Source organism: Coregonus clupeaformis, unplaced genomic scaffold, assembly GCF_020615455.1.
Source record: "Coregonus clupeaformis isolate EN_2021a unplaced genomic scaffold, ASM2061545v1 scaf0714, whole genome shotgun sequence".
Classification (NCBI taxonomy): domain Eukaryota; kingdom Metazoa; phylum Chordata; class Actinopteri; order Salmoniformes; family Salmonidae; genus Coregonus; species Coregonus clupeaformis.
Window position 1 is genome coordinate 195730 of NW_025534169.1, and position 27539 is coordinate 223268.

The following is a 27539-nucleotide window of genomic DNA, read 5'->3' on the forward strand; positions in this document are numbered from 1 at the left end:
GTCGAAAGCGTTCCACAGGGATGCTGGCCCATGTTGACTCCAGTGCTTCCCACAGTTGTGTCAAGTTGGCTGGATGTCCATTGGGTGGTAGACCATTCTTGATACACACGTGAAACTGTTGAGTGTGAAAAAAACAGCACCGTCGCAGTTCTTGACCAAAATGTATGCTCCTGGCACATACCATACTAATATTTTGTCTTGCCCATTCACCCTCTGAATGGCACATGTATAAAATCCATGTCTCAGTTGTCTCAAGGCTTAAAAATCCTTCTTTACCCTGTCTCCTCCCCTTCATCTACACTGATTGAAGTGAATTTAACAAGTGACATCAATAAGGGATCATAGCTTTCATCTGGATTCACCTGGTCAGTCTTTCATGGAAAGTGCAGGTATCTTTAATGTTTGTAAACTCAGTGTATATCTGGAGTTAAACTGTAGCCCTGACAATAATGTATTTATTTTCCCTTAGTACTTCCTGCTCCAGAAGAGCTGAATGTTGACTCAGTGGACACCACATCAGCTGCTGTTAGCTGGAGCCAGCCACCAGGATTGGACCAAACCCAACATCATTACCAGATCTCCTACCGCTGTCCAGGGACAGAACCACACATCACTACCACATCTTCACACAACATCACTCTCTCTGACCTGCAACCTGCTACTGAATACTCTGTCACTGTCTGCACTATGCTGGAAAATGGAAAGCAAAGTCAACTGGTGTTAACAACCCTCACCACAGGTAAGTACCCTATTTAAGTATTATTTCTGGTTATCAAAATGACTATGTGAATTCCCCAGATCTCGAAATGCAGTTTGGTAGTGAAATCAATAAAAATTGTTTATACAGTGCATTCTGAAAGTATACAGACCCCTTAACTTTTTCCACATTTTGTTACATTACAGCCTTAATAAAACATTTATAAAATATATTTTGTTTGTCGTCAATCTACACACAGTACCCCATAATGATAAAACACAAACTGGTTATTAGAATTTGTTGCAAATATATTACAAATAAAAAAGTATTCAGACCATTTGCTATGAGACTTGAACTTGAGCTCAGGTGCATCCTGTTTCCATTGATCCTCATTGATATGTTTCCACAACTTGATTGGAGTTCACCTGTGGTAAATTCAATTGATTGGACATGATTTGGAAAGGCACACACCTGTCTATATAAAAGGTTCCACAGTTGACAGTGCGTGTCAGAGCAAAACCAAGCCATTTGGTGGAAGGAATTGTCCGTAGAGCTCCGAAACAGGATTGTGTCGAGGCACAGATCTGGGGAAGGGTACCAAAACATGTCTGCTGCATTGAAGGTCCCCAAGAACACAGTGGCATCCATCATTCTTAAATGGGAGAAGTTTGGAACCACCAAGACTCTTCCTAGCGCTGGCCACCTGGCCAAAACTGAGCAATCAGGGGGGAAGGGCCTTAGTCAGGTAGTTGACCGAGAATCCGATGGTCACTCTGAAAGAGCTCCAGAGTTCCTCTGTGGAGATGGGAGAACCTTCCAGAAAGACCACCATCTCTGCAGCACTCCACCATTCAGGCATTTATGGTAGGGTGGCCAGACGGAAGCCACTCCTCAGTAAAAGGCACATGAAAGCAAGATTATCTGGCCTGATGAAACCCAGATTTAACTATTTGGCCTGAATGGGAATCATCACGTCTGGAGCAAACCTGGCACCATCCGTACGGTGAAGCATGGTGGTGGCAGCATCATGCTGTGGGGATGGTTTTCAGCGGCAGGGACTGGGAGACTAGTCAGGATCGAGGGAGAGATTAACGGAGCAAAGTACAGAAAGATCCTTGATGAAAACCTGCTCCAGAGCGCTCAGGACCTCAGACTGGGGAGTGGCTTCGGGAAAAGTCTCTGAATGTCCTTGAGTGGCCCAGCCAGAGCCCGGACTTGAACCCCTATCGAACATCTCTGGAGAGACCTTAAAATAGCTGTGCAGTGACGCTCCCCATCCAACCTGATAGAGCTTGAGAGGATCTAAAAAGAATGGGAGAAACTCTCCAAATACAGGTGTGCCAAGCTTGTAGCGTCATACCCAAGAAGACTCAAGGCTGTAATCGCTGCCAAAGGTGCTTCAAGAAAGTACTCAGTAAAGGGGCTGAATACTTATGTAAATGTGATATTTCAGTTTATTTTATTTTATAAATGTGCAAAAAATTTTAAAAACCTGGTTTTGCTTTGTCATTATAGGGTATTGTGTGTAGATTGACAAGGGGGAAAAAACAATTTAATTCATTTTAGAATAAGGCTGTAACGTAACAGAATATGGAAAAAGTCAAGGGGTCTGAATACTTCGCGAATGCACTAATATCTGAGTTCATGCTTTCTTCCATTCCTGTGAGTCATTAAGTCAAGGAGTTGATCTGCCTCTGGTTGCTTTAACTTTATCAGTAGTACAGTGTTAAACACTTGTTATTGTGGATATGATTTACAGTGCATTGCAAAAGTATTCATCCCCCTTGGCGTTTTTCCTATTTTGTTGCATTACAACCTGTAATTTAAATTGATTTGTATTTGGATGTCATGTAATGGACATGCACAAAATAGTCCAAATTGGTGAAGTGAAATGAAAAAAAATTACTTGTTTAAAAAAATTATAGAAAATAAATAACGGAAAAGTGGTATGTGCATATGTATTCACTCCCTTTGCTATGAAGACCCTAAATAAGATCTGGTAAAACCAATTACCTTCAGAAGTCACATAATTAGTTAAATAAAGTCCACCTGTGTGCAATCTAAGTGTCACATGATCTGTCACATGACCTCAGTATATATACACCTGTTCTGAAAGGCCCCAGAGTCTGCAACACCACTAAGCAAGGGGCACCACCAAGCAAGCAGCACCATGAAGACCAAGGAGCTCTCCAAACAGGTCAGGGACAAAGTTGTGGAGAAGTACAGATCAGGGTTGGGTTCAAAAAAAAATATCTGAAACTTTGAACATCCCACGGAGCACCATTCCATTATAAAAAAATTGAAAGAAAATGGCACCACAACAAACCTGCCAAGAGAGGGCCGCCCACCAAAACTCACGGACCAGACAAGGACGGAATTAATCAGAGGCAACAAAGAGATCAACGATAACCCTGAAGGAGCTGCAAAGCTCCACAGCGGAGATTGGACTATCTGTCCATAGGATCACTTTAAGCCATACACTCCACAGAGCTGGGCTTTACGGAAGAGTGGCCAGAAAAAAGCCATTGCTTAAAGAAAAAAATAAGCAAACACATTTGGTGTTCGCCAAAAGACATGTGGGAGACTCCCCAAAAATATGGAAGAAGGTACTCTAGTCAGATGAGACTAAAACGGAGCTTTTTGGCCATCAAGGAAAACGCTATATCTGGCGCAAACCCAACACCTCTCATCACCCTGAGAACACCATCCCCACAGTGAAGCATGGTGGTGGCAGCATCATGCTGTGGGGATGTTTTTCATCGGCAGGGACTGGGAAACTGGTCAGAATTGAAGGAATGATGGATGGTGCTAAATACAGGGAATTTCTTGAGGGGAAACCTGTTTGTCTTCCAGAGATTTGAGACTGGGATGGAGGTTCACCTTCCAGCAGGACATTTAACCCTAAGCATACTGCTAAAGCAATACTTGAGTGGTTTAAGGGGAAACATTTAAATGTCTTAGAATGGCCTAGTCAAAGCCCAGACCTCAATCCAATTGTGAATCTGTGGTATGACTTAAAGATTGCTGTACACCAGCGGAACCCATCCAACTTGAAGGAGCTGGAGCAGTTTTGCCTTGAAGAATGGACAAAAATCCCAGTTGATAGATGTGCCAAGAGACTTGCAGCTGTAATGGCTGCAAAAGGTGGCTCTACAAAGTATTGACTTTGGGGGGGTGAATAGTTATGCAAGTTTTATTTCTTGTTTGTTTCACAATAAAACATATTTTGCATCTTCAAAGTGGTGGGCATGTTGTGTAAATCAAATGATACAAACCCCCCAAAATCTATTTTAATTTTAGGTTGTAAGGCAACAAAATAGGAAAAATGCCAAGGGGGGGGGGGGGGTGAATACTTCCGCAAGCCACTGTTGTTACACCATTCTTGTAATTTAATGAATATAGCAGAAACTCTTCATTTCTGTTACATTACAAATCTAACCTATGTTGTGTGACTTCTGCCTTAGCCTATATCTTCCCATATCAAAATGAATTGCAAGCTGACCTTTTTTTATTTTTCAAGTACTATTCTACTTTCCCTTCTGTAGTTTCTAGAGATTAACAACAGTTTATTTTCCCTCAGTACCTCCTGCTCCGGACCAGCTAACTGTTGACACCACATCAGGTACTGTTAGCTGGAACCAACCACCAGGATTGGACCAAACCGAACATCATTACCAGATCTCCTACCACTGTCCAGGGACAAAACCCCACTACACTACCACATCTTCACACAGCATTACTCTCTCTGACCTGCAAGGTGGTACTCAGTACTCTGTCACTGTCTGCACTGTGCTGGAAAATGGAAGGCAAAGTAAACTGGTGTCAACAACCCTCACCACAGGTAAGGAAGTATCCAACTTAAGTATTATATCTAGTGTCAAAGTTGATTAAACTTTAACTAGTTATCAAAATAACTATGATCTAATCATAATGGATGTGTCAGCATTGGATGTAAAGGTACAGTATCTTCCCTGATGAGAAATATATGATGGTGAATTCCCCAGATCTCATCATGCAGTTTGGTGCTGAAATCATTAACCGTTTTTATAGTATCTGAATTCTTGCTTGTTTCCCATTAGTGTGAGTCAATATATCAAGTAGTTGATCTGCCTCTGCTTGCTTTAACTTTATCAGTACTAGTGTAAAACACTTCTTATTGTGGAGAGTATTCATAATCACAGCATTCTTTATATTGAAAGAAATTGGTGTGGCGGCGACAATGTAGCAGCACCGTTGCTAAATGAATACAGCAGAAACCCCTAATTTATGTTACTTTACAAATCTAACCAATGTTGTGACTTCTGTTGTTTTTTTAACGTATTTCTTTCCATATCAAAAGGAATTGCACGCCGGCCATTTCTACTTTTCCTCCTGTAATATATTTCTGGAGTTAAACTGTAGCTGCACTAACAATAATGTGTTTTCCCTTAGTACTTCCTGCTCCAGACCAGCTGACTGTTGACTCAGTGAACACCACATCAGCTGCTGTTAGCTGGAGCCAACCACCAGGATTAGACCAAACCCAACATCATTACCATATCTCCTACCACTGTCCAGGGACAGAACCACACATCACTACCACATCTTCACACAGCATCACTCTCTCTGACCTGCAATGTGGGACTCAGTACTCTGTCACTGTCTGCACTGTGCTGGAAGATGGAAGGCAAAGTCGACCTGTGTCAACAACCCTCACCACAGGTAAGGAAGTACCCTATTTAAGTATTATGTCTGGTGTCAAACTTTGACTAGTTATCAAAAAGACTAATGTAAATTAACAAATCATAATGGATGTGTCAGTTTTACGTTCCAAAAAGATAAACACAATGTCATCGCTCCCAGAAAAGGGAACTAACAAATATAATTACGTCGGCAACCAAACCAAAAACAGAAAGGGTTTCAAAAGGGGTTCTGAAAGGCACCATGGGGGTGCCAACTGAGAGATGGCAAAGCCACTAGTAAGGGATTCTAAAAGACACCCACCATGGATGTCCACTAAGGTTTACCTCCAAAAAGACAAACTAAAAGACAAAACCACACCAACTCAGGATCTGGAGTAAAAAGGATATGGAGCTAAATAAACAGGAGTTTCTGGCTAAATGCCATGGCCGCCCTAACATGAGGTGTAGCTCTCCCAACATCTCTCCAATTGATGCACTGGGCCAGCAGCTCTTAAAGGGCCAGCAGCTCTTAAAGGGCCAGCATAGCTGTAACACATCCTGACTAACGAGGTGACTCCAATCAGAGCTTCCAACCTAGGCTGCGTTTCAAACTCAAAGTAGACAGTCCTCTGCACTAAACCCTCAGCCCTTGAATGACGTTTTACATCGTCATATCCGACTGTACCTTAAATGTCCCTTGCCCAAGCGAGGGAGAGTGATGATCGGTGAGGCAACGTCCTTGATGGAAATCTTAAAAACAACCAACCTAAAGCTATTCATGTACCTAGTAAGCTAACCTATCTAGCTAGCACTCCTGTCAGGTAGCTAGCTACAGTTACCCATAGCTGGCTAGCTAGTTTTATAGTTTGGTAATTTATTCCAATACATTTCAGAATTGCAAAAAATATGTTTATGAATCTAGCAATAGTGGTGGCGCGGGGCGGCAGGTAGCTTAGTGGTTAAGAGCGTTGTGCCAGTAACCGAAAGGTCGCTGGTTCTAATCCCCGAGCCGACTAGGTGAAAAATCTGTCGATGTGCCCTTGAGCAAGGCACTTAACCCTAATTGCTCCTGTAAGTCGCTCTGGATAAGAGCGTCTGCTAAATGACCAATTATAATTAATTATAATTATAATTTATAGGCTCCTCACTACGAGACTAAGCCAATTTGCCAATGCTAAAATCAATGTGCACATACACTACCAGTCAAAAGTTTGGACACACCTACTCAAGGTTTTTCTTTATTTTTACTATTTTTTACATTGTAGAATAATAGTGAAGACATCAAATCTATGAAATAACACATATGAAATCATGTAGTAACCAAAAAAAGTGTTAAACAAATCAAAATATATTTTATATTTGAGATTCTTCAAATAGCCACCCTTTACCTTGATGACAGCTTTGCACACTCTTGGCATTCTCTCAACCAGCTTCATAAGGTAGTCACCTGGAATGCATTTCAATTAACAGGTGTGCCTTAATGCATTTGAGCCAATCATTGTGTTGTGACAAGGTATTCAGAAGATAGCCCTATTTGGTAAAAGACCAAGTCCATATTATGGCAAGAACAGCTCAAATAAGCAAAGAGAATCATTACTTTTTCATCATTACTTTAAGACATGAAGGTCAGTCAATATGGACAATTTCAAGAACCTGGCCTCCACAATCCCCCGACCTCAACCCAATTGAGATGGTTTGGGATGAGTCGGACTGCAGAGTGAAGGAAAAGCAGCCAACAAGTGCTCAGCACATGTGGGAACTACTTCAAGACTGTTGGAAAAGCATTCCAGGTGAAGCTATACAACATATTTTGATTTGTTTAACACTTTTCTGTTCACTACATGATGCCATATGTGTTATTTCATAGTTTTGATGTCTTCACTATTATTCTACAATGTTAAAATAGTGCAAATAAATAAACTAGGTGTGTCCAAACTTTTGACTGGAACTGTATATTTTTTAGCAAGCTAGCTTCATACTTTTTTCTGACATGCCGAAAATGCAGCCTTGTTGATAAAATGTGATACTTCGCGGCCACCAGAGTTTGACATGTGACTACAGTTTGCATTGAATTGTGGGTCATAACAACCCCGCAAGTGACCAAAGTTGTTCACTCGCTCCCTCAAGCTAAATCGTTAGTGAATTGGACCTCCACTTAAGATGGCTATCAAACTGCATCCGGTTTCGACAGGGATTCCCCCGAGGGAAAGTGGCTAGCGCAAGGGCTGAGGGGGTAAAAATAACGTGTTTGGACTGCAGCCCTAGTCAACCTTGAAATGGATAGAAAAACCGTAACAGAACCGAAACCCGTAACAGTCAGCATGGGATGTAATGGTACAGTATCTTCCCTGATGAGAAATATATATGATGGTAAATTCCCCAGATGATATAATGCAGTTTGGTGCTGAAATCATTAAACGTTGTTTATAGTACAGTATCTGAATTCATGCTTTCCTCCATTCCTGTGAGTCATTAAGTCAAGGAGTTGATCTGCCTCTGCTTGCTTTAACTTTATCAGTAGTAGTGTTAAACAAGTTCAAGTTTTAATGTCACATGCACAAGTATAGTGAAATGCCTTTCTTGCAAACTCAAAACCCAACAATGCAATAATCGATAACAATGTATTACAACAAAAATACACAAGCAAAATATTAAATACACAAAGTAAGTAAGCATACTATATACAGGTAATATTTAAAAAGTCATTTCCAATACCATATTTACATGTGCAAGAATACTGGAGTGATGGAGGTAGATATGTATAGGGGTAAGGTGACTAGGCAACAGGATATAAGATAAACAGAGTAGCAGCAGCTGGTATGTGAGTGGGTGTGTAGAGTCAGTATAAATGTATGTGCATATTATGTGTGAGTGAGTAAATGATGGAGTTTGAGTGTGTAGGGCCCTGTGAGTGTGCATAGAGACGGTGCAAACACTGAAATAAAAGGTCAATATAGATACAAGGTAAACTTTAGCTATTTAGTTTTTTCATCAGTCGTATTGCTTGGGGATAGAAGCTGTTCAATAGTGTCAGATACAGTATCAAGATACACCAGTATTTCTTGCCGTCGGCAGCAGAGAAAATAGTCTCTGGCTTCGGTGGTTGGGGCCTTTGATGATTTTCTGAGCCTTCTTTCCACACCGCCTGATACAGAGGTCCTTTATGGCAGGGAGCTCGGTCCCAGTGATGTACTGGGCTGTCCGCACCACCCTCTGTAGCGCCATGTGATCGAGGGTGGTGCTATTGCCATACCAAGCAGTGATGCAGCCAGTCAATATGCTCTCAATGGTACAACTGTAGAACCTTTTCAAGACTTTCAGTGATTTGGACACTGAGGAACTTGAAACTGTCTACCTGCTCCACTGCTGCCGTGTCAATGTGGATGGGGGCACGTCAGCTCCTTGGTCTTGCTGAGGTTGAGGGAGAGGTTGTTGCTCCGGCACCACACTGCCAGGTCACTGACCTCCTCCCTGTCGGTGATCAGCCCTACCACCGTTGTGTCGTCAGCAAACTTGATAATGGTGTTGGAGTCGTGCATGGCCACACAGTCGTGGGTGAACAGGGAGTACAGGAGGGGACTAAGCACACACCCCTGTGGGGCCCTGTGTTAATGGTCAGTGTGGTGGAGGGGGTCGGCTCGTTAGGAAGTCCAGGATCCAGTTGCAGAGGGAGGTGTTCAGACCCAGTCCTAAGCTTGGTGACGAGCTTGGAGGGGATAATGGTGTTGAATGCTGAGCTGTAGTCAATGAACAGCATTCTCACAAAGCTATTCCTGTTATCTAGGTGGGTGAGGGCAGTGTGGTGAGCAATTGAGATTGAGTCATCAATGGATCTGTTGGGGCGGTATGCAAATTGGAGTGAGTCTCTAGGGTGACTGGGATGAAGGAGTTAATGTGTGCCATAACCAGCCTCTCAAAGCTCTTCATGATTACAGAAGTGAGTGCTACAGGGCGGTAATCATTGTGGCATGAATCTTTAGGTTTCTTAGAGCAACCCTTGTTATTGCGGATAATATTTATAAATCACAGCATTCTTTTCCCATCACCTTTGCTAAATTAATATAGCGGAAAGACTTAATAGTTATTACATTACACATTCAACTTTTGTTGTTTGACTTCCTGTTTTAGCTTATTCTTCTCATATCTAAAGCAGTTGACTACTTTAAAAGACTTCTCCAGCCAGCGGTTCTGGAGAAGACAGTTAAAGTAGTCAACATCATTCAGAATGGTCCAAAATACATGTTCGATGTTGAACTGATATTTGGCAAGCATGGTAAGGAGTACAGAAGTAGCTCATCCTAGGGCAATGTGTCCAATATGTCCTGATGGTGGCGCTAATGGGCCAAAGCTTGAACCCCAGCATGGCTGCTTACAGGGCCTAAAATGTACTTTTTGGTCCACCAGCCACTGTGGCAGGTAGATTTAAAACTCTACTAGCCACTCAGATTTTTTACCAGGAAAAACTTTTGTTTTCCCCTCGCTAAAATTACCAACAAAACTCAAAAAAAATGGATGAGCATGCTTTGTAATGTTTATAAAACAATACATCTATTAAGAAGTAATGTGGTATATTGTTTAATTAAATTTTTTGTGACCTGAGTCTTTTAACCAAAATATCACAGATGAGACAATAATGTTCACCTGCCCCTTTAAGGCCGAGAGGTTACCGTGGTAATGCGACTGGAGTTGTTTGTGCCCAGTGTTGCAGTGTTATTTGGCTAATTTGAAAATGTATTGGTTGCGGGTTTTTGGGGTATTTCTATGTTGCACCGCGGCCGCCATTGGCATTTCTCTTAAAAAATATATTTTTTCCCACTGACCTGCTGCTGACTGTCAGGAAGTGAGGCTGGCTGTTGCTGAGTGAGTGGTGGGGAGGGCCGAAGGGGTGTGATTGTGTGATGGTGTGTTGAGATACAGTTATTGGCTGAGTCACGTGAGCGAGAGGAGAGAGAGCAGCACGCGCGCACGTTGTGACAACTTTTTACCAGTTGTAAGGTATTCTATTTAGATTGTCATTATGGAGACACCTATTTACAACCCTTTTCCTATAAAACATATTCATAGGCTAGAACTGATGCACATTAATAAATAATGGAGACAAAGCACTGGAAAACTACTTTGGGAGCAATACATGAATTCGTTCGGTGGTGGTTTAAACTACATTCTAATGTTGACTGCTTAAAGAAAACGGTATCAAGCGAAGTGCTTTATGCATGCTCAGTTCTTGGATCTCGGGGGCTGCAGAGTGGAACTTTGAAATGGAAGTTATGGAACTCTCTCCCGTGGTTCTTTTTATGGGGAAAAGTTTCAATGAAACTGACATTAGGCTAATGTGGAGAATGATACATTTGCCTCTGTTGGCCATCAAGTAGCCTATAAATGTATATGCCATTGTAGGCTACCATTTGATACAATAAATATGTTGAAATGACGATATCACTGGAGTCATTGCAAATCAATTGGTGTCACTTGTGTAGCCTACCTGGAGCTGGCAAACCAATTTAATAAATAGCCAATAACTTCAGTTTGTTGTTGTAGTAGCCTTGTGTTGTTATGAACAGTAGTTGTTATGGTAACAGTAGTCAGATTAGGCTACAGGTAAGACACATTCTAAAAAATAAACACTGGCTGTTGTTGACAAGCATATTATTAATATTTAATTCAGTGATTGAAATTATGACCCCCTCCTCAGTAGTGTATTCCAGCAGGCTATTGGGAGAAACAAGCACTTCTTACCTCTAAATCGCCTTGCTATTCATGTTTAATAAATTAGTCTGTAAATTTGAATTAACCAAGCTGATAAATCGTTCAGTTTACATCATGCCTACATCTTGTTTAGGCTACTGTAGACTACCTTCTTAATTGTCTCTAATGTTATGAGAAAAGGGTTTATTGTATAAATATGGAAACTCTTCCCTTGCTGTGAAAAAACAAATGGGGCTAGTTTTCAGGCCTTTGTGTGGGTTTTGAGTGGTCATTGGGCTGGACATTTTAGCTTGACCTGCCAACCCTGTTTGTTCCTGTGAGATTGAGTCTGATTAGTAGAAGCATAGTCTTCCCTTCCCTAGCAGTTGAAACTCAAACATTGAAAAACAACCTAGCTTGTGAACAGAATAGGACAAAGTCTAACTTCAGTAGACTTTTGTTTAAAGTTAATTAGACATGTTTTTATGCCTGTGCACAGAGCTTCTGAAAATGTATCTTTGACTCAGCTCTTAAATAATTCCCTATTTCTTCTGAAATAAGTTGAAATAGAAAACAACCTTTGGTATCCACACTTTGTTATTTGGATTTTCTACATTGCAGAACCATTTTTTGTTGTTGTGTGACTATTTTTTAGCTTATTTCTTTCCATATCAAAAGGAATTGTAAGCCGGCCATTTCTTCTTTTCCTCCTGTAATATATTTCTGGAGTTAAACTGTATCATTAACAATAATGTGTTTCCACTAGTTATCCCTGCTCCAGACCAGCTGAATGTTGACTCAGTGGACACCACATCAGCTGCTGTTATCTGGAGCCAACCACCAGGATTGGACCAAACAGAACATCATTACCAGATCTCCTTCTACCGTCCAGGCAAAAAAAAAAACAACACTACCACATCTTCACACAGCATCACCCTCTCTGACCTACAAGGTGGCACTCAGTACTCTGTCACTGTCTACACTGTGCTGGTAGATGGAAAGCAAAGTCGACCTGTGTCAACAACCCTCACCACAGGTATTGAAGTGTTATGTCTGGTGTCAAACTTTGACTAGTTATCAAAAAGACTAATGTAAATTAACAAATCATAATGGATGTGTCAGTTTTACGTTCCCAAAAGATAAACACAATGTCATCGCTCACAGAAAAGGGAACTAACAAAGATAATCACTTCAACAACCAAACCAAAAACAGAAAGGGTTTCAAAAGGGGTTCTGAATGGCACCATGGGGGTGCCCACTGAGAGATGGCAAGCCACTAGTAAGGGATTCTAAAAGACACCCACCATGGATGCCCACTAAGGTTTACCTACAAAAAGACAAACTAAAAGACAAAACCACACCAACTCAGGATCTGGAGAAAAAAGGATATGGAACTAAATAAACAGGAGTTTCTGGCTAAATGCCATGGCCGCCCTAACATGAGGTGTAGCTCTCCCAACATCTCTCCAATTGATGCACTGGGCCAGCAGCTCTTAAAGGGCCAGCAGCTCTTAAAGGGCCAGCAGCTCTTAAAGGGCCAGCAGCTCTTAAGGTGCCAGCAGCTCTTACAGGCCATACACAAAAATGTATGCGCGCATGACTGTAAGTCGCTTTGGATAAACGCGTCTGCTAAATGGCTTATTATTATTATTATTATTATTATTATTATTATTATTATTAAAGGGCCAGCAGCTCTTAAAGGGCCAGCATAGCTGTAACACATACTGACTAATGAGGTGACTCCAATCAGAGCGCCCAACCTAGTCATCCTCGAAATGGATAGAGAAACCGAAACCCGTAACAGAACCAAAACCCATAAAAGTCAGCATGGGATGTAAAGTACAGTATCTTCCCTGATGATAAATATATGATGGTGAATTGTCCAGATGATATAATGCAGTTTGGTGCTGAAATCATTAAATGTTGTTTATAGTACAGTAACTGAATTCATGCTTTCTTCCATTCCTGTGAGTCATTATGTCAAGGAGTTGATCTGCCTCTGCTTGCTTTAACTTTATCAGTAGTACAGTGTTAAACACTTGTTATTGTGGAGAGGATTTATAATCATATTATTTTAAGTTCTATTTATATATTTTTTGGAGTGGCAGCAACAATTTAGCAGCACAGCACCGTCGCTAAATGAATACAGCAGAAACCCTTTATTTTTGTTATTTTACGAATTCAACTTTTGTTGTGTGACTTCTGTTTTTAGCTTATTTCTTCCCAAACCTAAAATAATTGAAGGCCTTTTCTACTTTGACTACTATTTTACTTTTCTTAGTGCAGTTTATTTCTGGAGTTAAACTGTAACACTGACAATAATGTGTTTTCACTTAGTACTTCCTGCTCCAGACAAGCTGACTGTTGACTCAGTGGACACCACATCAGCTGCTGTTAGCTGGAGCCAGCCACCAGGATTGGACCAAACCGAACATCATTACCAGATCTCCTTCTACCGTCCAGGCAAAAAAAAACACAACACTACCACATCTTCACACAGCATCACTCTCTCTGACCTGAAAAGTGGCACTCAGTACTCTGTCACTGTCTGCACTGTGCTGGTAGATGGAAAGCAAAGTCGACCTGTGTCAACAACCCTCACCACAGGTATTGAAGTATTATGTCTGGTGTCAAACTTTGACTAGTTATCAAAAAGACTAATGTAAATGAACAAATCATAATGGATGTGTCAGTTTTACGTTCCCAAAAGACAAACACAATGTCATCGCTCACAGAAAAGGGAACTAACAAATATAATCACGTCGGCAACCAAACCAAAAACAGAAAGGGTTTCCAAAAGGGTTCTGAAAGGCACCATGGGGGTGCCCAATGAGAGATGGCAAGCCACTAGTAAGGGGTTCTAAAAGACACCCACCATGGATGGCCACTAAGGTTTACCTACAAAAAGACAAACTAAAAGACAAAACCACACCAACTCAGGATCTGGAGTAAAAAGGATATGGAGCTAAATAAACAGGAGTTTCTGGCTAAATGCCATGGCCGCCCTAACATGAGGTGTAGCTCTCCCAACATCTCTCCAATTGATGCACTGGGCCAGCAGCTCTTAAAGGGCCAGCAGCTCTTAAAGGGCCAGCAGCTCTTAAAGGGCCAGCAGCTCTTAAAGGGCCAGCAGGTCTTAAAGAACCAGTTGGTCTTAAAGGGCCAGCAGCTCTTAAAGGCCATACACAAAAATGTATGCACGCATGACTGTAAGTCGCTTTGGATAAAAGGGTCTGCTAAATGGCATATTATTATTATTATTATTATTATTATTAATGGGCCAGCAGCTCTTAAAGGGCCAGCAGGTCTTAAAGGGCCAACAGGTCTTAAAGGGCCAGCATAGCTGTAACACATCCTGACTAACGAGGTGACTCCAATCAGAGCGCCCAACCTAGTCAACCTCGAAATGGATCGAAAAACCGTAACATAACCGAAACCCGTAAAAGTCAGCATGGGATGTAATGGTACAGTATCTTCCCTGATGAGAAATATATGATGGTGAATTGTCCAGATGATATAATGCAGTTTGGTGCTGAAATCATTAAACGTTGTTTATAGTACAGTAACTGAATTCATGCTTTCTTCCATTCCTGTGAGTCATTAAGTCAAGGAGTTGATCTGCCTCTGCTTGCTTTAACTTTATCAGTAGTACAGTGTTAAACACTTGTTATTGTGGAGAGGATTTATAATCATATTTTAATTTCTATTTATATATTTTTTGGAGTGGCGGCAACAATTTAGCAGCACAGCACCGTTGCTAAATGAATACAGCAGAAACCCTTTATTTTTGTTATTTTACGAATTCAACTTTTGTTGTGTGACTTCTGTTTTTTAGCTTATTTCTTCCCAAACCTAAAATAATTGAAGGCCTTTTCTACTTTGACTACTATTTTACTTTTCTTAGTGCAGTTTATTTCTGGAGTTAAACTGTAACACTGACAATAATGTGTTTTCACTTAGTACTTCCTGCTCCAGACCAGCTGACTGTTGACTCAGTGGACACCACATCAGCTACTGTTAGCTGGAGCCAGCCACCAGGATTGGACCAAACCGAACATCATTACCAGATCTCCTTCTACCGTCCAGGCAAAAAAAAACACATCACTACTACATCTTCACACAGCATCACCCTCTCTGACCTGCAAGGTGGCACTCAGTACTCTGTCAATGTCTACACTGTGCTGGTAGATGGAAAGCAAAGTCGACCTGTGTCAACAACCCTCACCACAGGTATTGAAGTATTATGTCTGGTGTCAATCTTTGACTAGTTATCAAAAAGACTAATGTAAATGAACAAATCATAATGGATGTGCAGTGTTACGTTCCCAAAAGACAAACACAATGTCATCGCTCACAGAAAAGGGAACTAACAAATATAATCACGTCGGCAACCAAACCAAAAACAGAAAGGGTTTCAAAAGGGGTTCTGAAAGGCACCATGGGGGTGCCCACTGAGAGATGGCAAACCACTAGTAAGGGGTTCTAAAATACACCCACCATGGATGCCCACTAAGGTTTACCTCCAAAAAGACAAACTAAAAGACAAAACCACACCAACTCAGGATCTGGAGTAAAAAGGATATGGAACTAAATAAACAGGAGTTTCTGGCTAAATGCCATGGCCGCCCTAACATGAGGTGTAGCTCTCCCAACATCTCTCCAATTGATGCACTGGGCCAGCAGCTCTTAAAGGGCCAGCAGCTCTTAAAGGGCCAGCAGGTCTTAAAGGCCATACAGAAAAATGTATGAACGCATGACTGTAAGTCGCTTTGGATAAAAGCGTCTGCTAAATGGCTTATTATATTATTATTATTATATTATTATTATTATTATTATTAAAGGGCCAGCATAGCTGTAGCACATCCTGACTAACGAGGTGACTCCAATCAGAGCGCCCAACCTAGTCAACCTCGAAATGGATAGAGAAACCGTAACAGAACCGAAACCCGTAACAGTCAGGATGGGATGTAATGGTACAGTATCTTACCTGATGAGAACTATATGATAGTAAATTCCCCAGATGTCATAATGCAGTTTGGTGCTGAGTCATTATGTCAAGGAGTTGATCTGCTTCTGCTTGCTTTACCTTTATCAGTAGTAGTGTTAAACAAGTTCAAGTTTTAATGTCACATGCACAAGTATAGTGAAATGCCTTTCTTGCAAACTCAAAACCCAACAATGCAATAATCGATAACAATGTATTACAACAAAAAAACACAAGAGAAATAAGAAATATGAAATGCACAAAAAAGTCAGTAAGCATACTATATACAGGTAATATTTAAAAAGTCAGTTCCAATATCATATTTACATGTGCAGGGATAATGGAGTGATGGAGGTAGATACGTATAGGGGTAAGGTGACTAGGCAACAGGATAGAAGATAAACAGAGTAGCAGCAGCTTGTATGTGAGTGGGTGTGTAGAGTCAGTATAAATATATGTGCATATTATGTGTGAGTGAGCAAATGATGGAGTAAGTGTTTGTGTGTGTTGGAGTGACAGTGTGTTTTTGAGTGTGTAGGGCCCTGTGAGTGTGCATAGAGACAGTGCAAATACTGAAATAAAAGGTCAACATAGATACAAGGTCAACTTTAGCTATTTACAGTGGGGGGAAAAAGTATTTAGTCAGCCACCAATTGTGCAAATTCTCCACTTAAAAAGATGAGAGAGGCCTGTAATTTTTGTCATCGGTACACGTCAACTATGACAGACAAATTGAGAAAAAAAAAATCCAGAAAATCACATTGTAGATTTTTTAATGAATTTATTTGCAAATTATGGTGGAAAATAAGTATTTGGTCACCTACAAACAAGCAAGATTTCTGGCTCTCACAGACCTGTAACTTCTTCTTTAAGAGGCTCCTCTGTCCTCCACTCGTTACCTGTGTTAATGGCACCTGTTTGAACTTGTTATCAGTATAAAAGACACCTGTCCACAACCTCAAACAGTCACACTCCAAACTCCACTATGGCCAAGACCAAAGAGCTGTCAAAGGACACCAGAAACACAATTGTAGACCTGCACCAGCCTGGGAAGACTGAATCTGCAATAGGTAAGCAGCTTGGTTTGAAGAAATCAACTGTGGGAGCAATTATTAGGAAATGGAAGACATACAAGACCACTGATAATCTCCCTCGATCTGGGGCTCCACGCAAGATCTCACCCGTGGGGTCAAAATGATCACAAGAATGGTGAGCAAAAATCCCAGAACCACACAGGGGGACCTAGTGAATGACCTGCAGAGAGCTGGGACCAAAGTAACAAAGCCTACCATCAGTAACAAACTACGCCGCCAGGGACTCAAATCCTGCAGTGCCAGACGTGTCTCCCTGCTTAAGCCAGTACATGTCCAGGCCCGTCTGAAGTTTGCTAGAGTGCATTTGGATGATCCAGAAGAGGATTGGGAGAATGTCATATGGTCAGATGAAACCAAAATATAACTTTTTGGTAAAAACTCAACTTGTCGTGTTTGGAGGACAAAGAATGCTGAGTTGCATCCAAAGAACACCATACCTACTGTGAAGCATGGGGGTGGAAACATCATGCTTTGGGGGCTGTTTTTTCTGCAAAGGGACCAGGACGACTGATCCATGTAAAGGAAAGAATGAATGGGGCCATGTATCGTGAGATTTTGAGTGAAAACCTCCTTCCATCAGCAAGGGCATTGAAGATGAAACGTGGCTGGGTCTTTCAGCATGACAATGATCCCAAACACACCGCCCGGCAACAAGGAGTGGCTTGTAGAAGCATTTCAAGGTCCTGGAGTGGCCTGGCCAGTCTCCAGATCTCAACCCCATAGAAAATCTTTGGAGGGAGTTGAAAGTCTGTGTTGCCCAGCGACAGCCCCAAAACACACTGCTCTAGAGGAGATCTGCATGGAGGAATGGGCCAAAATACCAGCAACAGTGTGTGAAAACCTTGTGAGGACTTACAGAAAATGTTTGACCTGTGTCATTGCCAACAAAGGGTATATAACAAAGTATTGAGAAACTTTTGTTATTGACAAAATACTTATTTTCCACCATAATTTGCAAATAAATCCATTAAAAATCCTACAATGTGATTTTCTGGATATTTTTTTCTCATTTTGTCTGTCATAGTTGACGTGTACCTATGATGAAAATTACAGGCCTCATCTTTTTAAGTGGGAGAACTTGCATAATTGGTGGCTGACTAAATACTTTTTTTCCCCACTGTAGTTTTTTCATCAGTCGTATTGCTTGGGGATAGAAGCTGTTCAATAGTGTCAGACTTGATACACCGGTATTTCTTGCCGTGCGGCAGCAGAGAAAATAGTCTATGGCTTCGGTGGTTGGGGCCTTTGACGATTTTCTGAGCCTTCTTTCCACACCGCCTGATATAGAGGTCCTTTATGGCAGGGAGCTCGGTCCCAGTGAGGTACTGGGCTGTCCGCACCACCCTCTGTAGCGCCATGCGATCGAGGGGTGGTGCTATTGCCATACCAAGCAGTGATGCAGCCAGTCAATATGCTCTCGAAGGTACAGCTGTAGAACCTTTTCAGGACATTCAGTGATTTGGACACTGAGGAACTTGAAACTGTCTACCTGCTCCACTGCTGCTGTGTCGATGTGGATGGGGGCACACAGCTCCTTGGTCTTGCTGAAGTTGAGGGAGAGGTTGTTGCTCCGGCACCACACTGCCAGGTCACTGACCTCCTCCCTGTCGGTGATCAGCCCTACCACCGTTGTGTCGTCAGCGAACTTGATAATGGTTTTGTAGTCGTGCATTGCCACACAGTCTTGGGTGAACAGGGAGTACAGGAGGGGACTAAGCACACACCCCCTGTGTTAATGGTCACCCACGACTGTGGTGGAGGGGTCGGCCCATTAGGAAGTCCAGGATCCAGTTGCAGAGGGAGGTGTTCAGACCCAGTCCTAAGCTTGGTGACGAGCTTGGAGGGGATAATGGTGTTGAATGCTGAGCTGTAGTCACTGAACAGCATTCTCACAAAGCTATTCCTGTTATCTAGGTGGGTGAGGGCAGTGTGGAGAGCAATTGAGATTGATTCATCCATGGATCTGTTGGGGCGGTATGCAAATTGGAGTGGGTCTCTAGGGTGGCTGGGATGAAGGAGTTAATGTGTCCCATAACCAGCCTCTCAAAGCTCTTCATGATTACAGAAGTGAGTGCTACAGGGCGGTAATCATTGTGGCATGAAGCCTTAGATTTCTTAGAGCAACCCTTGTTATTGCGGATAATATTTTTAAATCACAGCATTCTTTTCACAGCACCTTTGCTAAGTTAATATAGCGGAAACTCTTAATTGTTATTACATTACACATCCAACTTCTGTTGTGTGACTTCCTGTTTTAGCTTATTCTTCTCATATCTAAAGCAGTTGACTACTTTAAACGTCTTCTCCAGCCAGCGGTTCTGGAGAAGACAGTTAAAGTAGTCAACATCATTCAGAATGGTCCAAAATACATGTTCGATGTTGAACTGATATTTGGCAAGCGTGGTAAGGAGTACAGAAGTAGCTTATCCTAGGGCAATATGTCCAATATGTCCTGATGGTGGCGCTATGTGGCCAAAGCTTGAACCCCGGCATGGCTGCTTACAGGGCCTAAAATTTACTTTTTGTTCCACCAGCAACTGTTGCAGGTAGATTTAAAAATCTACTAGCCACTCAGATTGTTTACAAGCCAAGATATTTGTTTCCCCCTCGCTAAAATTACCAACAAAACACAAAAAAATGGATGAGCATGCTTTGTAATGTTTCTAAAACAATACATCTATTACTAGTAATAAGTAATATGGTAAATTGTTTAATTACATTTTTTGTGACCTGAGTCTTCACCAAAATATCACAGATGAGACAATGTTCACCTGCCCCTATAAGGCCGAGAGGTTACCGTGGTAATGCGACTGGAGTCATGTTTGTGCCCAGTGTTGCAGTGTTTGCAGTTTTTGACAATATTTGGCTAATTTGAAAATGATGTCGCGGGTGAAAATGTATTGGTTGCGGGTTTTTGGGGTATTTCTATGTTGCACCGCGGCCGCCATTGGCATTTCTCTTTTTAAAAAATATATTTTTTCCACTGTGACCTGCTGCTGACTGTCAGGAAGTGAGGCTGGCTGTTGCTGAGTGAGTGGTGGGGAGGGCCGAAGGGGTGTGATTTTGTGTTGGTGTGTTGAGATACAGTTATTGGCTGAGTCACGTGAGCGAGAGGAGAGAGAGCAGCACACCATTAGGCTAATGTGGAGAGTGATACATTTGCCTCTGTTGGCCATCAAGTAGTTTATTAAATTATATGCCATTGTAGGCTACTATTTGATACAATAAATATGTTGAAATGACGATATCACTGGAGTCATTGCAAATCAATTGGTGTCACTTGTGTAGCCTACCTGTAGCTGGCAAACCCATTTAATAAATAGCCAATAACTTCAGTTTGTTGTTGTAGTAGCCTTGTGTTGTTATGAACAGTAGTTATTATGGTAACAGTAGTCAGATTAGGCTACAGGTAAGACACATTCTAAAAAATAAACACTGGCTGTTGTTGACAAGCATATTCAGTTAATGTACATATTATTAATATTTAATTCAGTGATTGAAATTATGACCCCCTCCTCAGTAGTGTATTCCAGCAGGCTATTGGGAGAAACAAGCACTTCTTACCTCTAAATCGCCTCGCTATTCATGTTTAATAAATTAGTCTGTTAATTTGAATTAACCAAGCTGATAAATGGTTGTTTACATCTTGCCTACATCTTGTCTAGGCTACTTTAGACTACCTGAAATGAGATGTAGGCCTACAAGGGGATATAGGCTACCTGCCTTTATCTAAGCAAACCATGATGAAATTAAATTACAATCATAAACCCAGATTTTAGTCTGTGGCCTATGCCTATTGAAATGACAAGTCAATCTCGTAAAATGGGCCATTTATAACGGTTTGTAGTCTTAACATCTGGCACATAATAACAGCACCCAGAAACCAGCCTAACAAGTGTATCTTGTTCAGAGATTTCAACTTTCATCACTCATATTCTCCTGTCGGATTTATCTATAGTTAAACACATGCAGAAAGGAGATTTATTTACAATTATAAACCTGGTTCCAGCCCTGAATGCTGATTTGCTGAAAGCTTTGGGATAATTAAGTAATAAGGCCGAAGCAGGTGTGGTATATTGCCAATATACCATGGCTAAGGGCTGTTCTTACACACGACGCAACGCGGAACCACACAGTTTATAACTGACCATATACCACCGGTATGACAAAACATTACTTTACACTGCTCTAATTATGTTGGAAACCAATTTATAATAGCAATAAGGAACCCCTGGGGTTTGTGGTATATGGGTAATTCTTCAACTATGGTACTCTTTGAGCTAGACAGTTTCAGAAAATAAATACATTTCTACAAACAATTTTTTAGTATCAGTTGGTTTCTCAATCTGTCTGGAAACCTTCCCTGAAGTTGGCTGTGATGATTTGTATTTACTAATATATATTTTTTGCCATTTTTATCTGACAGTCCAAGAAAACGGTCATTTCCATCACATAACAAAACATGTATTTTTAAGAGAAAATAATGAAATATCTTCTGTTATAAATATATTTGATTAAATAGCACACACATATCTGTTCAAATTTGTAATTTATTATTTTTTAAAGAAATGTAACTGTAGAGATTTTACAATGTTTACACTAAAAAACACCTAAAACTAGGTCAATGTATACACAAATCTGTATAGTGTATACACAAATCTTAGCCCTAACTGCACAATTATCAACACCACTGAATATAGTTGGTTTGATTGTATGTTTTTTATATGTTTTACTTTAAAATATGTGTTGTGGTGGAAATGACATGGCGTGGCGGAAGAGACAGTGTGTGGCGGAAATGACAGATAGGCAACTTCCAATTAAAAACAATTTTTCTACTGCTCTATGTGGTGAACCAGAGCAAATCAATAAGCAACAGCATTTGTGAACAAAACATATCACCAATATTTTTAAATTAAAAACAATCCAAAAATGAAAAAAACATGAATTTGTGTTAAAAATCAGCAAATCATTTCTTCACTGTTTTCTACATGCTGAACTAGAGCAAAAACTAGTACAAACTAGAGCAAATCCTTTATGTCATCATTACCTTAACATAACCTTAATATAACCAGTTGAATAACAGATAAAATAGGCAATATATTTTGAAATTGAAAACGTATATGCCTATGCTGAACCAGAGCAAACACTCTGTACTTAAACATTACTGTCATGTGTGTTATATCGTAAATCCATGTACTGTCAAACGTAATCATGTGGAATAACAAGTTGAATCTGACTAAATAGACATTGTATTTGCTAAATACTGTATCTGTCAAACTTGCATATGGGCCAGAGGTTCAGTTATGTTTCATGGTCAAGAACAGAGCATATTTCTTTCCAAACTGTTGGCTCCACCATCACATGCCTCTTTGTTACTGGTTGAGGCTCTGGGACCAGCCTGATCACATCTTCTGGCCGGTACCAAATAACATCATCTCTCATAGGCCAGAAGAACTTGTTTTTGCCAATATGACTCATGGTTCTCACCAGAGCACAACCCTCAGGGTCCACATCCTGTATAATGCCAGGGTAAGGATCCCCATCATACCGTACCACACACCAACTTCCAATCAGTCCCTCATGCAGGTCTATGATGGGTTGAAATGTGCTGGTAAGTGTGCTTGAACTTGGTGATCCCCAATGCAGTCTCCATGTTCTGTGCTCCCAGTATGTTTACTTTTTTGAGACCAAAACACTGGCAAGGATGGGGATCTGCACAAAAGCAGCTGAGAACTCGCCAAGAAATCTCCTCCGGTCTTGTAGAGACAATCTAAAAGAACAAAGTGCATTTGAATACTGTGGAGATATAAATTGAAAAATGTTAAACTCTCATAACAAAAGTGACATGTGTGATACCTGATGTATCTGCATGGTTCCTTTGATGGTCAGCAGGTCATCAGGAAGGAGACTATCCATCTCTTCAATTTCCCCCTCAGTGATGTACATTAACTTGACAGTTGATGGCCGGTATTTTTTTAAGATCTTGCCAGCCACAAGTTTGGAGATCAGTTGCCGAGCTTTACGATTGTCAACATTCTGATACTTTTTTCTTATTTCTGACATAATGGTGTTATGGAATAGGAGTGTCTTCTTTAATTGCTTGCTTTCTTGCTGCATCTGTTGCTTTGTTTTCATTTTAGGTGACTCTAGGATCCCCAGGTTCTTCTTCAGTCGATTACTTATTTTTTTGTATTTTTCAACTTTTCTGAGGGCATCCTCAAGCTTTTGTTTAATGTCATTAAGATCTCTGTACACCTTTGCTTTTGCCTTCGCAACCTTTTTTCTCCCTCTTTTCCTCTGTGGAGTTCTCTCTGGTGTAGGCTCACACAGCTGAGGTGTTTCAGGGATGTCTTCTGCATTAACACTCATGTTGTCTGGTGATGGTGGTGGTGTTGTATGTGCCATGAAACTATTCACTGCTGAGACCATTTTCCATTTCCCTACGTCTGTTTCGTTGAGAAATTCGCCACTGTCTTCTCATTTTTCGTTGTTCTCTTTTCGGCATTTCTGTCACAGATTTAACAACACCTTGTTGCTTTTTCTTCAGGTATTTTATCTGTCCTTCTTGAGGGACTCTGCATATTTAAGTGGATCTGATTTTATTCTTTCTCTGTATGATCTTGACCTCTGTGCTGTGGTATTGCTTGCCATCTTAAAGAAAGAGCCAAGACATCATGTCAAACCTACTTATCTATTGTTCTCTTATTTACCAACAATATTGTAATATTGTTAAAACTGTTTTGAATTTAGTATCAGTATTATAGCCCAAATAATTTGCTGTTTAGCATCGAACAATGTCATTTCCACCACAACCTGTCTTTACCACCACAATGAACACCGTGGTGGAAATGACTGTGGTGGAAATGACATTTCCCCACTTTCCCTCTAAAATCTCATGCTATGTTAGCCTGCTAATATTAGTTTTAGAGTTAGCATTAAATATACACAAATTACACATTATTAAATTAAATGTATCCAGTTATTTTTACGTCCATGTGAAATATGAGCTGTTTGGAAATGACGACCAATAAACATACTCTCAGTTTTACTCATATTTACCTTGATTTTTCTTCTTTTCATTACCCCTGTAGAGGACACCATTTCATCCAGCCATGTGTTCCACTGTGGAGTTTCTGTTGCTATGGTTACTAAAATATACAAACCTAAAACACTGATCCCAGGATTCTATTTTGTACAGTGTGGTGGAAATGACAGTGACCCCAAGGGACAAGGGTTCTATTTATGAAAAATATAGGAAAATGTGAATATGTATCACAATATATAATATGTAGAATTGAAATAAATGGTATTTTATCATTTGTACTTGAAATCTACATTATTTAAATATTTAATTTAGAATTAAGCGAGGTTGAAGATACAAAGTCTGGCTTAGGGACAGAGGGAAAACAGTAAAAACCATGCATAAAAGGCCTCATATTATATAATAAAAAGAATGATTGAGCCATGATACATTTTTTATAAGTTCCCCTTAGGGTGGAGTAAGTATGACAAAAACAAAAAAGAAGAAATGTTTTTTAGTTTTTATTATTTCATCCAGGGACAAGAAAAGTACCATAGTTAAAGAATCACCCATATGGCCAATATACCACGGCTAACGGCTTTACCCAGGCATTCCGCGTTGTGTCATGTTAAAAACAGCCCTTAGCCTTGGTATGTTGGCCAGATACTATACCCCCTTATGCCTTATTGCTTAATCATAGCAGTCAAACAAGTTAAATCGACATCCGTTGATGGAAAATGATCTGGTGAGTTTAAGGGCAAATTATATTTTCTCTTGTCACGTATTCAAATTCCTTTATTATGTCAAAGCTTGCAATAATTATTATTTTGAGGAAACCCGAATTGTAGTAATATATTTATTCTTAATTGTCTCTAGCGTTATGAGAAAAGGGTTTATTGTATAAATATGGAAACTCTTCCCTTGCTGTGAAAAAACAAATGGGGCTTGTTTTCAGGCCTTTGTGTGGGTTTTGAGTGGTCATTGGGCTAGAAATTTTAGCTTGACCTGCCAACCCTGTTTGTTCCTGTGAGATTGAGTCTGATTAGTAGAAGCATAGTCTTCTCTTCCCTAGCAGTTGAAACTCAAACATTGAAAAACAACGTAGCTTGTGAACAAAATAGGACAAAGTCTAACTTCAGTGGACTTTTGTTTAAAGTTAATTAGACCTGTTTTTCTGCCTGTGCAGAGCTTCTGGAAATGGATCTTTGACTCAGCTCTTAAATAATTCCCTATTTCTTCTGAAATAAGTTGAAATTGAAAACAACTTTTGGTATCCACACCTTGTTATTTGGATTTTCATATCAAAAGGAATTGCAAGCTGTAATCCTCCTGTAATATATTTCTGGAGTTAAACTATAGCCCTGACAATAATCTATTTCCCCTTAGTACTTCCTGCTCCAGACCAGCTGACTGTTGACTCAGTGGACACCACATCAGCTGCTGTTAGCTGGAGCCAGCCACCAGGATTGGACCAAACCCAACATCATTACCAGATCTCCTACCACTGTCTAGGGACAGAACCACACATCACTACTACATCTTCACACAGCATCACTCTCTCTGACCTGCAGTGTGGTACTCAGTACTCTTTCACTGTCTGCATTGTGTTGGAAAATGGAAAGCAAAGTCAACTGGTGTCAACAACCCTCACCACAGGTAAGGAAGTACCCTACTAAAGTATTATGTCTGGTGTCAAAGTTTATTTATTTTTAACTAGTTATCAAAATGACTGAACTAATCATAATGGATGTGTCAGCATGGGATGTAAAGGTACATTATATTTTCTACTTTGACTAATATTCTACTTTTCCTCCTGTTAAAGATGATAGAAATCCTCATCATTTGAGCGTAATTATTTCTCTATAGCCTTTACTTTCTCACTCTGAACGCGAATGGGTGTGACTTCTTGACAATGATCACAATGGCTCCAATGCACAGCGTCCCTGGAGCAATTAGGATTATTTGCCTTGCTCAAGGGCACAGCAACATATTTTTCAACTTGTCTGCTCCGGCATTCGAACCAGCAACCTTTCGGTTACAGGCCCAACACTGTAACCTCAAGGCTACCTGCCTCTACCTTAACCCTACCTACAGTGACCTCCGTTAATATTGAGGCTACCTGCCTCTACCTTACCCCTACCTACAGTGCCCTCCATTATATTGAGACTACCTGCCTCTACCTTACCCCCTACCTACAGTGCCTCCATTAATATTGAGGCTACCTGTCCCTACCTTACCCCTACCTACAGCGCCTCCGTTAATAATGAGACTACCTGCCTCTACCTTACCCCTACCTACAGCGCCCTCCGTTAATAATGAGACTACCTGCCTCTACCTTATCCCTACCTACAGTGTCCTCCGTTAATATTGAGGCTACCTGCCTCTACCTTACCCCTATCTACAGTGTCCTCCGTTAATATTGAGTCTACCTGCCTCTACCTTACCCCTATCTACAGTGTCCTCCGTTAATATTGAGGCTACCTGTCTCTACCTTACCCCTACCTACAGTGTCCTCTGTTAATATTGAGACTACCTGCCTCTACCTTACCCCTACCTAGTGTCCTCCGTTAAGATTGAGACTACCTGCCTCTACCTTACCCCTACCTACAGTGTCCTACGTTAATATTGAGACTACCTGCCTCTACCTTACCCCTACCAACAGTGTCCTCCGTTAAGATTGAGACTACCTGCCTCTACCTTACCCCTACCTACAGTGTCCTCCGTTAATATTGAGGCTACCTGCCTCTACCTTACCCCTATCTACAGTTTCCTCCGTTAATATTGAGGCTACCTGCCTCTACCTTACCCCTACCTACAGTGCCCTCGACAGTGCAGCATTTCTTCTTATGGCTCTATACTCAAAAAGTTTGGATTTCAAATCATGACCGAGGTTAAAGTGCAGACCGTCAGCTTTAATTTGATGGTATTTTCATCCATATCAGGTGAACCATTTAGAAATAACATCATGTGTAATACAGTAGTTAAAAGTTTATTATTCTCAGAATATCAGGCGCGGCCTGAAAATCGACATTTTCACATTGCATTTTCTTTTAGGGGGCAGGAGAATTAACTAGGATACTTTGAGCGCTTTAATCATAATTTTTACATTGCAAACATTAACAATCATTTTTCATGCTACGAAAGGTAGCGGATCCAGCCAAATAGGTTCTGTAATGCATCAGTCCAAAATGGAGAGGTGTCGGATCCTGTTCCCGCAGGATCCAGCTCAAATAAAGCACTGATGATACAAGTAAAACACATTAACACATTACCAAAGATCTTACTTTAATAATTTGTTATTCAGTACATTTTCAGTGGTGGAAGAGACCCTCCAGAGTTGCTGCAGTGTGTGTTCTACTGGCTGTGATCATAGGCCTGTGGGATTCCTGTAAGTGTT

General features: G+C 40.8%; 1 protein-coding gene and 1 long non-coding RNA gene across 2 annotated transcripts in view; both read left to right on the top strand.

Moving 5' to 3' along the window:
* LOC123485508 (C-type lectin domain family 6 member A-like) overlaps window positions 1–27539 on the top strand; it is a 105869-nt gene that overhangs the window by 67188 nt on the left and 11142 nt on the right. The gene's annotated exons all lie outside the window — the stretch shown is intronic.
* LOC123485505 lies at window positions 613–27518 on the top strand. Its single transcript, XR_006659033.1, has 3 exons — window positions 613–739; window positions 4278–4538; window positions 27447–27518. It is a non-coding gene; the product is annotated as an uncharacterized LOC123485505 (long non-coding RNA).